This window comes from Equus przewalskii, chromosome 3, assembly GCF_037783145.1.
Source record: "Equus przewalskii isolate Varuska chromosome 3, EquPr2, whole genome shotgun sequence".
Classification (NCBI taxonomy): domain Eukaryota; kingdom Metazoa; phylum Chordata; class Mammalia; order Perissodactyla; family Equidae; genus Equus; species Equus przewalskii.
In genome coordinates, this window is record NC_091833.1 from 54,263,260 (window position 1) to 54,278,812 (window position 15,553).

At 41.5% G+C, this 15,553-nt stretch overlaps 1 protein-coding gene across 1 annotated transcript in view; it reads left to right on the forward strand.

Annotated features, from left to right (window-relative positions):
- The window catches only part of SCD5 (stearoyl-CoA desaturase 5), a 141,137-nt gene that overhangs the window by 108,459 nt on the left and 17,125 nt on the right, over positions 1-15,553 (forward strand). The gene's annotated exons all lie outside the window — the stretch shown is intronic.

The following is a 15,553-nucleotide window of genomic DNA, read 5'->3' on the forward strand; positions in this document are numbered from 1 at the left end:
ACAATTTATGGACCACACTCTGGTTAGAGCCTTGAGATAATAATGGTGAACAAGTAGTTACAAGGGACCATCTCCACTGATAAGCAGGAGTCATTTGAGAACTTATCCAAATACAATCTCCTAAAAATAGAAGTGGAGGCTGTACCTTTGTCTGACACAAAAGATCCTTGCATGAAGGGAAGTATGGCTTAGCAATACACTCATTTTCCCTTCAGAAAATGAATAGTTTTCTGCCATAGTTTCCTGCCTCTCCTTTTACATTGGAGGGGGCAGTAGAGCATAGTGGGGAAATGGTGGACCATGGAGACAGACTGCCCAGGACCAAACGCTGCGGCTCCTGCACGTACTAGCAAAAGAGCTGATGACTCGAAGCTCAGTTTCAGCTGTAAAATGGGAGTAACAGTAGTACCTATCTCCTGCAGTTTTTATGAGGACATAATGAAAAAAGAAATGTATGGGAAGTGCCTCGGACAGAGTAAGAGCTTCGATCAGTGATTATTATTATTATTACACAGCAAGTTGCTACTCCAGAGGATTCTGTGTTTCCATCCCCTGCTTCTACTGGCTTCACCACAGGGTCTTCTCTGTGCTCCTGAATACAGCTCTTTCAGATGGACACACCAGTATCAATAGCCAAAAGCTTTTTTTCTTTTAATTTATCTGTTTGTCATCCCCAAAGTGCCCATACATAGTTGTATATTCTAGTTGTATGTGCTTCTAGTTCTTCTATGTGAGCTGCCGCCACAGCATGGCTACTGACAGACGAGTGGTGTGGTTCTGAGTCCAGGAACCGAACCCGGGCCACTGAAGTGGAGCACACTGAACTGTAACCACTGGGCCATCAGGGCTGGCTCAGCCAAAAGTTTTATAGCAGAAAATAACAAGGTGTTTTCAATTAACAATTGAATGATTTATTGATTTTGATTTTTCACCATGAGAGTAAAATATTAAAGGTCATTAAAGAAAACCTGCAAAATTAAGAAAAGTAGAAAGAAAGAAAATCATCCACAGTCCTAACACACAAACACAGCCACTATTAATATTCTGCCGTGTCTCCTTCTATATGTTATGCATATATTTGATATATTTTTACATGATGGCAGTCATACTGCATATGTAATTTTGTGTCTCACTTTTTAACTTCAGATTATATTGTAGACACCAATGTCAAAGGCTGCATGAGTTCACCAGTGGAGTGTCATAGTTTATTTAACCAGCTCTCTGTGACTAGATATGTATGTCATTTCTAAGTTTGTGATATATGATGTCCCATACAATTAGTAATGCTTTGTGACAACCAGGCCTTAGATTAATTTGAAGAGCTCAGGTGAGAAGGCAAAGGATTGTCTGTTTTATTAATGAGAACTGAGCTGAGTATAATAGTCTGGGTTTCTCTGATCATAAAAATGGAAGATATTTTTTTCATTTTTTCCCTTAAAAAAATGTGGTAATCTGATTTATTAGGTGTGTACTCATGGTACATCTGTCCAAAGACTATTTCTAAATGCAGGCAGAAGAACAAAGACTATTTCAGCATGTTCCCTGAATGGTTATCTGAGAACATCTTTCACCATCAGTGCAGTGACCAGAGGGGGTCATAGCTATCAGAACCATCCACTCATAGCATCATTTCATATATATCATTGAGCTCCTGCTAGGAATTGGTGCTGAGGATACAACCTTAAAGATTGGTCTCTGTCCCCCCAGAGTTTGCAGATAGCAGAAACCCACAAATTAATTTACAGACAGTTACACCCTAGTGAGAGGAGTGCTATAACAGGGTAGTACAGTGCACCATGGGAACAGAGAGAGGTCTCCTAGCCCACATTGCAGGCTGGTGAGGGTGAGGGAAGGCCTATGGGAGGAACCCACTTCTTAGCAAAGATCTGAAAGATGAGGAAAAGTTAGATGAGGATGGGGAAAGAATGTTTAACGTGGCTGTCATTTCATAGAACTATATAGAGCCATTGAACTTCAGAGCTTGGAGGGAGCTTATAAATCATTTAGCGCATGTCTTCCATTTTTTCTAGGGGAAAACTAAACAACAAAATGTAGATAGAAAGTTGGGGATGGAAGTACTGTCTTAGGCTGTTTGGGCTGCTATAACAAAAATACCATAGACTAGTTGGCTTAGACAGCAAACATTTATTTCTCACAGTCTTGGAGGCTGGGCAGTCCAAGATCAAGGTGCCGGCAGACTCGGTGTCTGGAGAGAGTCCACTTTTGGATTCATAGATGGCCGTCTTCTAGCTGTGTCCTCATTGGCAGAAGGGGCATTGGAGCTCTCCGGGGTCTCTTTACAAGGGCACTGATTGCATTCATGAGGGCTCCACTCTCATGACCTCATTACCTCCCGAAGGCCCCACCTCCTAAAACCATTGCACTGGGGATTAGGTTTGAACACAGGAATTTTGGGGGAACACAAACTTTCAATCCACAGCAAGTACCTACATCTCAGATGATTTGCTCAGTGTTCTTTTGACTATGCCTTGCTGTTGGCAAGGGGCTATGACAGTTCTCTGAAGTGTGGGGGATCTCTCATGTCCTTTGGTAATTAGAACATGGAGATCTGTAATCCAAAATAAGGCACAGAATCACTGAACTAAAGGAAGAGAACTTCCAAGGTACACAGAGATAGTGCGGTGGTTTGAGTATTTTCACGTTTGTGAAGCCAGCTTTACCAGTCCTGTCAGTCAGGCCACGTGCAGGAGACAGAGTCCTTAAGGAATGAGACCTTGCACTTGTAGAAGTGGGAGCTGGAGGGGTGGACCCATCATCTCTGGCACTGCCACATCAGGTCTCAGTCCTTGCTACCCTAGGCTGAGTGGGGGGCTTCCTGAGTAACAGAGAAAGTATCCAGCTTGTTTGGGGCCCAATCCTGGATCATTTCAATGGCACACCTTATAGAGTTCCTCTCCTGAGCAGAATTCCCACCTGCTCCTATATGATTCTCTGAGGGCAACAGTCGCTGTTCCAGTTTCAGTGGCCACGATTTGCAGCTGATTCCCCTGCCCTCCCAGGGTGCAGTGTTCTAGCAAACAGCTCCAGCTAAGTACCACTTGGAGAGTTACCTCAAACAGGCAAATGTGTAAATGACGGAGATCGAGGATTTAGACTCCTCCTTCAGTCAGTCCACCGGCACTAATATTGCAGCCGATTGATAAACTTGTGCTTCGCCATCCTAATGACAGCTTGCCAAAGAAAAGCTTGCCAGAGAGCCAGCCTTGATCAAGTTTCCGTTATACAGTCTAATAAAAGAGAGGATAGTGGCATTAAGGATAAGAGGACGACAGCACAGTTCAAGCTATAGTTCAGGACTTTTCCTCTAAAAGATAATTTTACCAAGGCTCTTACAACAAGTGGCTAACCGAACTACTTCAGGTTTTGCTCTGCTGTCAAGTTGTGAATGATGAAAAGGCAAGCGTTAGGAGATGAGAGAAAGAGGCTAGTCCCATCACATTTAGACCCTGGCAATGTGCCTCTGCCCTAGGTCCTGTGCCTTCAAGGGCCATGCTTCTCCCCTCAATGTGAGGAGATCTCAGGGCAAAGGGACACGCCACCTGGAGCCTTCTCCCATTTCTAGACCATGACTTGGTGTCCTAGGATCCTGAAATTCCCTGCCCAAATGGCTCTGAGCCCACTTCCAGAGCCTACACCAGCCTCTTCCGGGCTCTGTCCTCCTGGCGGCAAGTGTGTGTACCCTAGGCCTGCAGAGCGGCCAAGGGGCAGCATTAGCCCTGAGATGAGCTTAGAAGCATGATTGTGGATGTCCACACAAAGTGGACAGAGCCGGGGTGGAAAGAGAAGGGGGCAGGCTGCATGCGAGGGGGCTCCACCTCTGCCCTTGGCCTGGGCCCTGCAAAAGATAGGGGTGAGCCTGGAAGGAAGCCATTCAGAAGGTTGACAGCGGGCCTATCAGTTAGGAATTGAGTTTGGCTTAAACAGATCAAAGTTCATTTCTCCCACATATAAAAGAGTCGTGGAGGTCCAGGTTCCGGCAGCAGTACAGACTCAGTAGAGAACTAGATTCTTTTACCTTTCTGCTCCACCGTCCTTAGCTCGTGACTTTCATTCTTTGTTTTCATGGTCCAAGGTGACCACTAGAGCTCCAACCAGAAGGAAGTTGGGGGCGGGGTGGGGATAACACTGCTCAGTTGAGTCAGTCGCCTTCTCAGGAGCTTTCCCAGAAGACACACAGCCTATCCACTTACCTCTCATGAACCTTATCAGCACTCAAGGGGGACTGTAGTCTCTTGGTTGATGCATTGCACACTTGAATAAAATCCTGGTTTTGTTTCTACGGAAGAAGGGGTGAACTGATACAGGGAAAGCAATTAGCAGTCTCAGCCGTAGTTCCTTAATTGTTCTGCCTTAAGCAAAATGATTGGCTGTCACGTGTTACTCAGTCTTAGAACATTCTTGTGAAACAAATGAGTCGTCTCTCTGTCTCCATTAAGTGAGCAAAAGCTGGAACCTCAAATCATTTTTCTGAGATGCCAGAATGAGGAGAAAATCCAGAGGCTATTTCTCCTAATGCTTTGCTTATCCCACTGATTCCCATCTTAGATAAGAAATCCCCATAGAAATAACATGCAGACACTGTCATGTGCATTTTTGAAGTAAATGAGCAAGATACTACTCTAGTCCAGATACAAGAAAACAAGGCCTTTGCCTCATCGCCATGGTGATGGGATAAACTAAGAGAAAATAGAATGATTCAGAAGAGTGGAGCATTTCTGTTTTGGTGTGCTGGGAAGAGATGAAAATGTATAAATCTTGCCATTCCAGGAAGGAAGGCACTTGAATAATCTTTTTGAGGCCTATTTCATTATTTCACCTCAATTTGTTCCCTGGTCTGTTATCATTCGTCTTTTTTTTTTTTTGAGTATCTCTCAGTGATACTCTCCTTTTTATGACTTGGTGTCAATTCTATCTGTCTGAACCCTAAGTGTATTTCTCTGTTAGTGACCTTCACATAGATGGGGCAGAGCAGTCAGACGAGTCTACGATTGACTCATCTTCACTTCGCTACCCATCCAGCTTCCTCTTCCACTTGGGGGATCCCCTAGGGAGTGGGAAGAGTCATCTGGGGATTTACAACCAAACTGACTCCATCTCCATTGACCAAATCCATTGCTCTTTGATCAGGATTCCATGTTGGGCTCTCAGGGAATCTCTCTCTGTTCTGAGTCCATTTTCCTTGGGGCCCTACCCTACTTGTTGCTAAGTTAATGGAACAGTTCTTGTCTAGATATTAGTGACTTTGAATGGCTGAGCACATTCAAGACCTTGGTTGGTTAGGTGTATTTTGTGGAAAACTAGAAATAATCCCCAAAAGGGAGACCATGGATAATGAGACATTCAAACATCTAAACATGTGGGTGAGGGTGAGATTTGGGGACAGACGTAGAGGCAGGGCCTTTTAAGTACGACCACCCTCTGCCACTCCCTTGCTCCTCAATTACTCTTGGTTTGACACAGCCTGTTTCACTTGGGTCCTTGCTGTCCTGCAACAGCAGAACCAAGCTGACCCCAGGGTGAGCATCACTCAGCCATGCTGTAAGCAAAGCCCAGCTCTTTGGTATCCTCTCTGCCATCTCATATCTTAATAATGGATGCCATGAGGCGCATGGCATTTCTCAAGGGATTCAGCTTCCTTCTCTTTTCTGCATGTATCACTTTTCACTTAACAACTATGTTTTGAGCGCCCACAATATACCAGATATTGTTCTAGGCGCTGGGGATTGAAAAGTGAACAACAGAACCAGATTTGGGAGGTACTTGCTCTTTCCTTCTAGAGCTCCCCATGGGGTTTTGGGAAGGTGAGAGAGGAATCCCCAGCGTTCAACTGCCCCTGGCTTGACTGGGCCTCTCTCTCCACAGACGCCTCCGCTGCTCCCCATTCCATCTCCACTGTTTTTCAGTCCCTGCCCCAGGAATCTGATTTTGGTTCACTCTCTCTTGTCTATTTGCTTCTTTCTGTCCCCACAGTCTTTGTCTCTTCACTTGCCAGAGGGCTTTGTTCCTCCCTTGCGCCCTTCTCTGCATGGGGACATTTTCCCTCATCTGTCACACCATGTTCTCAATGGCATGATGTTCTTCCTCTCACTCAGCTTTATTAGAGAACAAAAGCCATTTAGCCAATTGCTCAGCCAGACTCTTTTTTTTTTTTTTTTGGTGAAGAGATGAGTGTTTTTTGTCCTCTTATATCCTCTCCTCACTTCATCGTCTTGCTTTGATTTATTATTTTCATACGTTCATTGTGCATGTAAATATTCCTTTCTCCTTGAATCGTGTCTTCCATTTTTGGGGGGCAGTCTACCTTGGGTGAACAGCTTGAGCCCTGAAGTCTTCCCTCCCACTGTGCCCTCACCTCAAGCCATTGCATCTTACCCTGGATCCATAAAAATTTTGAGAATGAAATACTTTTTTTCTTTGAGTAATTTTCCCTGCATCTAGCTGTAGTTGTCAGAAATTTAAATTCTGAATCCCTGAGTTCCAAGGACATGATAAAATCAACTACAGAGGGGTGAATTATGTTTAATTAGATCTCTTTTGTTAAAATTCAATGGAAGAGGTAAAACATCCTTAAACCTCCCTTATTAAACCCTTTGCCTTTCTAAAGAGACTTTGATTGCTATAGCCAAGCAGCTAAATTATACTCTGGGATACAGGACAGAGATGATTCAGTAGTGAGGTTGTGGCATCAACACCAAAACTTCCCAGTTTTAGTGGTTAAAAATTGGGTCAGGGGAGAAACCAGTGTGGCACATAATTCAACAGCTTGTTTGACTTTTTAAAAATTTCCAAGTCAAAATGTCATTTGTTTGCCTCTGTAAGAGGTACTTTTCCTGCTAGGACTTTGGGAGCACTTGTCTTTCTGTGTGTGTGTGTGTGTGTGTGTGTGTGTGTGTGTGTGTGTAAAAATACATCAGCTGCATTAGCAGTCGTTTTTCTGTCCCCACATTGACCATCCAGGTCTGTGAGCAGAATTCCCCTGGCAAGATGAGGAGACAGTTTCTCAAATGTCTGGAACCTGAATACTTCACTCACTAGCATGTTAGACATATTCGTCAACAGGGGTCCATGGATTCTGGAACTGCTGTTTGTAAAATGTTGTCTTAGCTTCATTGTTGATGGCAATAAAGACATCTTCATGCATCTTTGATTCACTTCAGTAGCCAATAATAGCTGCCCTTTATTAATTGCCTAGTATGTACTTACCTTATATCTTTACACACCTTGTCTCTGATCCTTTCAATAACTCTGGCAGGTAGATGGTGATATCTGGGTTCTAGAATTGAATTCTAAATATTCTGGCTCCCCATGGCCTGGATGAACCATGTCAAAAAAGAATAGCATATGTTTGCACTAAAGTATTCTCTCTCTAGTAAAATATTACTCTACTACAAAACCTGAGAAGAAATCTTAGCTAGTTATAATGTAAAATTTAAATAATTTTGTAGCACTCAAAGCAAGATTAGATTTTATGAAAGACATTTTGGTACAAGTAGATATCCTTCTCACTAATATTTAGATATTATCAATTCCTGGCTCTCTTTCTAGACCGTGTAGAGAATAGTCTTCTAATGTTTTCTTGGAAGAAATAGTCCTTCAAGTCTTGTATATGGCTCTGGCTCCAAGACGTCAGCCAACAGAGAGAGCATCAACAACTCTTATAAGAGGCTTCTATTTAATCCTCATTTATTCTCTAAAAAGTTACATCTATTACTGTTGGGTTATGCATCAGAGAAAAAGGCTCTTTTTGCCTTTTCAGTGGCTCTTCTTTACCATAGAGGTGGGCAAAAAAAGTGGAGAAAGCTTTCATAACAGAAAATTCATTCTCTAGTTATTATTTCTTCCAAAAGTTACCTTATAAAATTTCTCTAACCTCGGAGCTCTTGAAATCCGTACATTGTCTTTAAAAAGTATTTAAACAGAACATAAGAATAAAATTCTACTTTTAGTACAAAATATAAGTTCATTGCAGAAAATTTAGAAAATGAAAATAAACTTTATAAAGAATAAAATAATTTGCAATTCTTCCAATTAGAAAAAAATCAGTTAAAACTTTACTGTATATCCTTCTAAAGTTTTATTAATGAATCATGCTATGCTTTCTTTTCCAAAAATGTGTTTATACTCTATATGCTATTTAAAAGTGACTAAAATAAGAAAAAATATTTTTAATATTTACCTTCATTATTTCATTTCCAGCCTCTTTATTTTGTGTGTGTGTGTGGATCCTAATTTCCACTTGATATCATCCTGCCTGAAGAACTCCCTTTAACATTTCTTGTGCACAGGTCTGTTGGCAATAAATTTTTAGCTTTTTTTTGTCTGAAAGCCTTTATCTTACCTTCATTTTTGAAAGGTATTTTTACTGGACATCAAATTCTGGATTAGCAGGTTTTTTCTTTCAGTGTTATAAGACGTCAATCTCGTCTTATGCCTTGCATAGTTTCTGTGAACTCTCTTGTGATTCTTACCATTATTCCTCTGCATGTAACGTTTCTTTTTTCTTGCTGCCTTCAAGATCTTTTCTTTGTCTTTGGTTCTTAGCAGTGTGACTCTGATGTGTCCAGGTTTGTTTTTTTGTGTGTGGGGAGGGAGTTATCCTGCTTGAGATTCTTTGGGCTTCTTGGATCTGTGACTTGTTGTCTTTCACTAGTTTTGGAAAATTCTGTGTCATTAGCTCTTCAAATTATTCCGGCCCTGTTTTCTCTCTCTCTTCTTCTTCTGGGGCTGTAATTACACATATATGATACTATTTGATACTGTTCCACAGCTTTTAGAAATGCTGTTCTGTTTAATTCACTCCTTTTCGTCTTTATATTTCAGTTCGAATAATTTCTGTTGACCTCTCTTTAAGTTCACTGACTCTTTCCTCAGCTGTGTCTGGTCTGCCAATGAGCCCATCAAAGGAATTCTTCGTCTCTGATACTGTTTTTTATGTACAGCATTTGCATTTGACACTTCTATACCTTCTGTCTTTCTGCTGAATCTCCCATCTGTTCATGTATATTGTCCATTTTTTCCACTAGATCCCTTTAACATGTTAATTATAGTTATTTTAAAGTCCTGATAGTTGCAACATCTGGTCATCTTTGAGTCTGATTCTGTTAATTGCTTTATCTCTTGACAACATTTTTTTTCTTTGCATTTTTGTGTGACTCATAATTTCTAGTTCTATGATGGATATAAAGTCTAAAGGAAGAGAGAGACTAAGGTAAACATCATTACGCTTGAGAGTGGGCGCACCTGTTCTTTCAGGCCCTTAGTGTGTGTGTGGGTGGCAGAGGGTAGAAGTTGAGTCAATGGATCAGGAGTTGAGCTGGGTGTGAGTTTTGCTGTTGTTATGGTTACCTTTAATGCACCACAAACTTCAGGGGATGACGGCTCTTACCATGTGCTTAGAATGGAGCTGGGGTGCCAGAGGGTATTTCGAAGTATTTTATGCTTTACCCTCAGCTTTAAGCTGTCCTTGCACACCTACACCACAGACAAGATCTCTCTTTGCACTCTTGCTTCTATCCCAAGGAAGGGACTTCTATTGCTTTTTTCTCTGTGTGTGGCTTGTTGTGGGTGTTTGGGGTTTCTTTGTTGTCCTGGTCGTATAACAGTCTTAGGCAATCACTATGCGCTTAAACCTTGGGGTTAAGGCTTTCTGAGCATTCTTGCCTCTCCTCTAGAGTAGGAGACCTCTGCTTTGGAGCAGTGCAGGATCCTGGGCACAAGCCATGGGGCACAAGGTTTGTGCTTCTACCCCTTCCTCCGCAGCGATGGCTCTTTGCCTATGTCTTGTGGTGAGAGAGTTTCCTACCCCTCCCTCAGAGACAAGCAGGTTTTTCTTCTATTCTTCTCCCAGGAGCAATGAACTTCTGCCTGGTCCTAAAGGCCAGTGGGTTTTCTGCCTTCCCCCAGCATCTTTAAGACTTTTATAAGAGAAGTCTCTGGGGAAGAAGGCAAGGCTTTGTGCTTGCCTCCCAGCAGCAGCTGGTCACCTCCTGAATGTCTGTGCAATGGAGTGGGGGCTCTCTCCAGTCTCCTGCTTTGCCTCTAGCCTTTCTTGTGAACACCCAGTGGAGGTCTGTAGACAGGAGCTTGAGGGTAAGTACAAGCTCCCAGCGTCTGAGGCTCTAAGCTATTGCTTGTTGATACAGCAGCCCACACTTGGCCTTTAAGGATTCATTAGATTTTCAGCCAATTTCTTCTTATCTACTTTTATGGTGGCCACTTCTTTCTCTTGTGCTCTGCCAAAAGTGAAGCCGCTCATGGATGGGAGTATCACTCTTTGGAATTCGATTTACTTAGTTGCCTTGTGACCTCAACTCTCTGATGGGCTCAAGAGAAGTTATTATTTTGTATACTGCCCAGCTTTTTCTCATTGTTCAGATGGGAAAAACATTTTCTTATAACGTCCTACATCCTAAGTAGAAGGAGAAGTCTGCATCCTATTTTATGATCCTCAGTTTTCACTTAACAGAATACTGTGAAATCTTTCCAGTTTTAATGCCTGCTTAATATTTCATTGTGAGAATGTATCGTAATTATTTATGATGAACATTGAAGGATTTTCACCTCTTCTTTTAAATCATTTTAACAATGCTCTGATGAACGACTTTGTACATAAATCTTTGACCATAGCTATGATACTTTCCTTTGGCTAAAATCAGAATTACTGAGTCAAATAATCTATAAAACTCTCATCTTTTGATGCTCATTGTCACAATGAACTTGCAAATTTTTGATTACTCGTAAAGCTAAACGTGTGTTCATATGTTTTTGGACATTTGCCTTTTAAAAGAGACATACAGTTATTTTCCCCACAACTCTAAATCTACCATTGGCCAAAGACAAAGATACCATCGCTTCATCTCCCTCTTCCTTTTTTATTGAAGAGAAAGATCTGACAACGTGAGATGACGAAGCCCACTCTTCTACCTAGAAGCCTCCTGCCTCTCATGGAACAAGAAGGTAGAACAGTCACAAGTGAACCTGACATATGGACAGGCAAATGAACACATGGGGCATGTTACATAGTTCTTGTTCTTCCTCTCCCAGTGCTCTGAGCTGGGATATGTCACTCCATGGGCAATCATAGGCGTTTTAGTGCTATTTTGCTTCATGCAAGACTCTCTAGCTACTCTCCAGATTTATCCAGCTGCAGTTAAGCTAGGAAGAGAGTCATGTACAAGAGGTTGTTTAGACAAGAGGCATCTAAAGCCACAAATGCGTATATTTAAAGTAAGAAACAGTCTGGTTAACTGGAAACAGAACCTTACTTTCTGTCCAATTTGTAGTTGTTGCCATGAAATGATTCACAAGGTTAATGTCCTTGAGACAGCTATTTTGTGAAAATTTTGAATGAGGCTGAGTCCCTTTTTAAAATTGAAAGAGTGTGATTCACACATATTTGTGAAATTCAAGTTCATTTTCTCTCTTACTGATGCAAACTACTCATGGCAGTGTATTACAGAGACCCCTTGTCAGTTGACAGTTGAAGTGAAAATATTGTCTTAAGTAATGAATTTGTTGATAGCTGTTCCATTACCCAAAAGGACTATTTGGATTAGTCGTGTGCAGGCTGTCATGTCAGAGTTACCAGGGAGCTTTAACTTTGACATAATTTATTCTAATTCCTCAGCCCCCGTCTCACCATGTTACATTCTATTGAAAGTGCCATGGAGTGATTAGGTTGAGAATAATTAGGTTAAGGCTTTGTTATTGGCACAATTTACACAGTAGTACTGGAGAAATTAAACCCTTGCTGAACAAACCTGGGCAGAATTCTCAGCCATTTTCTCTATTCTTTATCAGTACAAAGGATATCCAGACACAAAGAAGGGCCCTCAACCTCCAGGCTGCACTATGAGATGCTTTCTGAATTATATCAAGGCTGCATTTTGAAAAGTAACCCTTCCTGGAGTGCATTGTTTGGCTTTGTTATCTACACATTGAAATCACTCCAAAAAGTGCGTCTTGATGCCCCAGGCCCCTTTTATGTCCCTGGAGATATTTTGAAGGTCAAGAGAGAAACGCACAGTAGTGAGACTTGATATTGTGTAACCTAACACCGGTGACATTATATATATTATATGTACTGCTGATATTATAGAAAGTGACAGACATTCATTCAAAAACCAAGCATTTTTTAAACTGTGTGAAACATAGGCAGGATTATAATCTATGTCAGCATTGGGTATTTATTTATTCATTCATTCAGTTGACGCCAGGAGGCAGCTATGGAGATGTAAAATATCATCTTGGAATCAAAAGACCCTGCTTTTGCCATTCTCTGAGATTCTGTTTCCACACTCAGACAACGGTGATAGTGGTGATATCTACCTTATTAAATTATTGAGTGAATAAATTTGTTAATGTATGAATAAAGTGTCCATCACAGAGGAGATGTGCAGTAAATATTTGTGTAATTAACTCCACCCACAGTACTATATGGGAGCCATTCCATTTATAAAGACCTTTGGTTCTAAAAGCCTGTTCGTATGTCCATTTTCCTCATGAGTCCGAAGTGACTGAGAGAGGTTGAAGTTACCAGTCTCTAGATGCATCGCCATAAATAAAAACATAAGTGGGCCTTTCAGAGCTTTCAAACCAGGAGTCCTCTTCTCTTCCTTACATTCTGTTGAAAATTTTCCCCCAAATGGGGGCCTGTTATGTCCAGAGCACCTCATTTGCCGCCTCTCCAGCCATTTCGTGTTGTGCTGATGTGGATGGGCCTGAACCCAGCAGCCTGGATCCTCTGGAGTCACCCCTGCCATACAGCAGACTTATGCACAGCTTTTCACCGTGCTCAGGGCTAAGTTCACTCATCAGCTCCTGGCCTTCCCCAGAGCTAATGAAGTTTAGGCTGAGGGACAGTGTTTATTGCTGTTAACATTTAGCCATGACCTCAGAAAGTTGCCTCTTTCGTTTCACTAATCCCTGTTCTTTCCTTGTTGATCATTATTCAGTCTTTGGCTTTAAGAACTCTTCCTGCTGAGCCACGAGCATCCTGCAACTTTTGGCATTATCTCACCACTTTCAGTTTTGAAAAATTATTTTTACTTTTGTTTCCATCCTCATCGTGTGTCTCTTTTTTGCAGCATTTTAAAGATACTCACTACTTTGACACTTCAGACTGGTGTTGTCACTGATGTTCATAAAGTATCTCAGAACTGAGCGTGATCCCAGCTGACACACCCCTGACTAACGAACAGTATGCGGCAGAATGATCGCTTGTGGCTGCTGCTACCATGTGCTAGTGGTGGGCAGAGGGGAGGCCCTCTCCACCCTGCTTTGTTCCTACCTGCCAACTTCCTTAAATGGAAAAGTTGTAGGTAGAAACATTTCTGTACTAAGGAGAATAGAAGATATAAAGGGAAGAAAAGAGATAGTCCTTGCTTTCATTAATTTTATACTTTAATTGGAAAGAAAAGGCACATACTCATAAAATAGCCAGAGACCTCCAAGTCTGTATATGAATGTAACACTGTACTAGATGGTTATATTAAGAGCTGGGAATTCACAGTAAAGAAGAGTAGGGGAGAAGGAGGTTCTTGCGGAAGTCTGCATGGAAGTGACGATTCTTTGTGACTGGCAGGCGAGGGCCTTCTCCTGATACCCTCATTCTCCAAGAACAGTCTCTCCTTTTGTTATAACTTCGTTTACATCCTTCAGTAAATGAGTTATGGTTTTCTAAATGTAGATCTTACATGTTTCTTGTTCCATGTATTCCTAGACATTCTATAATTTTTGTTGTTATTGTTACCAGGAGTCGCTGAATTTTTATCCCAGTGGGAGGACAGGGAATGGATGCCCAGACACTTTATCTACTTCCTTAGCTATCCCAGGTGAGCAGCAGGAACTGTCAAGTTGCCCAGACTTTTTGCAAAAGGCCACGGGGCCCCCAACCTGGGAGGATGTCATTGAGGCTTTTGCCCAAAGGCACGCTGGCAGGAGGCAGAGGGCTCCCACCAAGAACCACCATTGAGATGGCTTAGAAATTAATCAGTCTTAGAAATTAAAACTGCCCTTCCTCCCTCCTTGCTTTTCTTAAAGTAGTGCTTTCACAGATTCAGAAAATTAAAAAATGAATGAATGAGTGGATGAGGGCACAGACTAATGCTCCCTTCCTGGGGAAAGTTCCTCATTGCCAAGGGTGTTCTAAGAGTCAAATTCTTAATCTAAAATACTGAGAACACAAAGATTAAAAGGGATGAATTCTCAGTGAAAGAGACACCAAAGAAATCCCTGTCAGCCCATCGGCTGAGGAAATCCGTGTCAGAAACTGTCTCCCTGTCCAAGTCATTTCTCCTCACACTGCCTATTTCCATATAAAACAATAACAAATCTGTCACACTGATACACAGAATCTTAGTGCTCAGATAATGTGATTTGTCAAAACGTGCTCATTGACTCACCTGCAGTGTGCTATCTCCTCTGACATTTGGCTTTCTCTTATAAACCCACTCTTATCTTGTCTTTCATTTTAAAGTCAAGAAAAACGATTACTCAGATGTCCTATCAAGAGATTTAGAAAAACCCCATATATATATATTTTTTTCAAGATAAATAAGCAGGCTTTCAATTCTGCAGAACTAAGAACCGAGATTTTCAGGATAATGAAAATTTCCATTTACAAACCATCAGAGAGCCAGTTGCTGTTCTGATGGAGTGAGAAAGCAGTGCATCATACATGACCGTAATACTGTTTCTGGGCAAGAATGAGAGATGAAGAGTCTCAGAATCCCAGGTGGTGTTGAGGGGATTTCTGGATCCTGAAGGCCAAGGGTTTCTAGAGAAAAAGAGGAATAGAAATTAGGAAAGACTGTCTACTGTCTACTGGAGGTGCTCAGGCACAGAGAGATTTGTGAAACTGTGATGCTCTACTTAATAAGCAAACCTAATTTTTTTCTGTGTGTTCTTTGTGCCTTTACTGATTATGATCTGCACCAACTACCAGGAAATGGAAACAGGGGAAAAACTAAGATTAAAATCCCATTCAAATTTGTATTGAAAGTTTGGGTCCAAATTGTCTTGGAGGAAAGGGTGATTGACATGAGGCCAGAAGTCCTTCTCTTCTAATTGCCAGCATCTAACCTATTCCGCCTCCTCCATTACTACGGATAACTTGAGCTGACGCTGCCTGGCATATAAATAGGCAAAACATTTACTTTTAATTGATTCCCTTCAGGTCCTCATTCAGAATCTTTTTGCTCTGAAAATCCAAAATTCTATTAAGCTCAGTTATCTTGTTTCAAGCCTACATTTAATCTTAGAATAACAATAATAGCTTCTGGTAGTTATTTTTAATTATCTCTGCAACATTCTTTATCATGTTGAATTCAGTGTATTGAGTACCAACTAGGCACCAGGCTTGTTCTCTATGCACATAATTCTTCTCTCTCATACCTTGAACGTGATGGAACCTGAGGCTCTGAATTGACTCAGTAACATCTTGTAAATGGTAGGGCTAGAATTTAAGCAAACTGTCCTAGTCCAAAGCACGTGCCCTTTTTGCTGAACTGTGCTAAATACTATTCATGGGAAT